At 59.5% G+C, this 1,201-nt stretch overlaps 1 pseudogene; it reads right to left on the bottom strand.

Moving 5' to 3' along the window:
- Positions 1-258: 258 nt before the first annotated feature.
- LOC146330769 (5.8S ribosomal RNA) lies at positions 259-388 on the bottom strand (annotated as a pseudogene).
- Between the last annotated feature and the right edge of the window lie 813 nt (positions 389-1,201).

The following is a 1,201-nucleotide window of genomic DNA, read 5'->3' as shown; positions in this document are numbered from 1 at the left end:
TCGCACACATAACGCGGGCAGCACGGAGAGACAGGGTCTGTCCACCGGCAGCTGTGCCCGACTCATGCGGGGTCCGACGGGACGCCCCTTCCCTGTGGTTGGTCCCCGGAAGAAGGAGGGAGAGAGGAACGGGAGCACTGGAGCCAACGGGTAGACATAAGGGCGGGGGGCCGGACAGGTGGACGAAGGCAACGGATGCCTGCGACGGCCCCAGCCACGGTAGGCGCGGGAGGAGCGCCTTTCCGATTGATGTCAAAGTGACCCTCAGACAGGCTTAGCCACGGGAGGAGTGTCGATGATCAATGTGTCCTGCAATTCACATTAGTTTTCCCAGTTCTTGATGCGTTCTTCATTGACGCACGAGCCGAGTGATCCACCACTAAGAGTTGTCAAGGTTTTTTTTTTTTTTTGGTTTGTTTTTTTTTAAGGCCGCAGTTCGGAGACGACAGGGTTTTCGACAAGGTTTCGACAGGTAACTCCTGGGTGCTCCATCCCGCTAAGCCACCCGCCGGGAGTGGCGGGGGGACAGACCAGGATAAGAGACATTGAACCCCCCTCCTAACCACGGAAGGGAGAGGAGAGTTGGGTACCCGGAGGCGCACGGAGGGCGGCCAGGGCGAAGCCATCGCACCACGCTGGAGATAGAGGTTCAAAGGTTTCGGGCCCGAATGGGTCGAGTGGATGTGGGAGCCGCATCCACCCCCCACCAATCCATGACAGCGTGCCCGACACGGCGAGTCCGTCAGCCCTAGCAGCGGTCCGAGCTGGGGCGCAGCGCTGGTTCGGAAGGTGGAGGGGGCAGGCGAGCATTCCGGTCGACGGGTTCCGGACCCAGACGATAGGGCGTTGGACGAGGCGGAAGCCGGCACTCTGGCAAGTAGCACCCAGCGGGGGGGGTTGGAGCCCCTTTCGCGACCTTTCCATTATTCCTAGCTCCGGTATTCAGGCGACCGGGCCTGCTTTGAACACTCTAATTTTTTCAAAGTAAACGGTTCGGACCCCGCGGGACACTCAGCTAAGAGCATCGAAGGGGCGCCGAGAGGCAGGGGCTGGAACAGACAGTAGCTCGCCTCGCGGCGGACTGTCAGCTTGATCCCGAGATCCAACTACGAGCTTTTTAACTGCAGCAACTTTAACATACTCTATTGGAACTGGAATTACTACGGCTGCTGGCACCAGACTTGCCCTCCAATTGATCCTC

The sequence above is a fragment of the Lutjanus erythropterus genome, chromosome 3 (genome assembly GCF_056507025.1).
Source record: "Lutjanus erythropterus isolate fLutEry1 chromosome 3, fLutEry1.hap2, whole genome shotgun sequence".
Classification (NCBI taxonomy): Eukaryota; Metazoa; Chordata; class Actinopteri; order Lutjaniformes; family Lutjanidae; genus Lutjanus; species Lutjanus erythropterus.
Note: the sequence above shows the minus strand (reverse complement) of the source record. Positions and strands in the feature narration are given on the sequence as shown.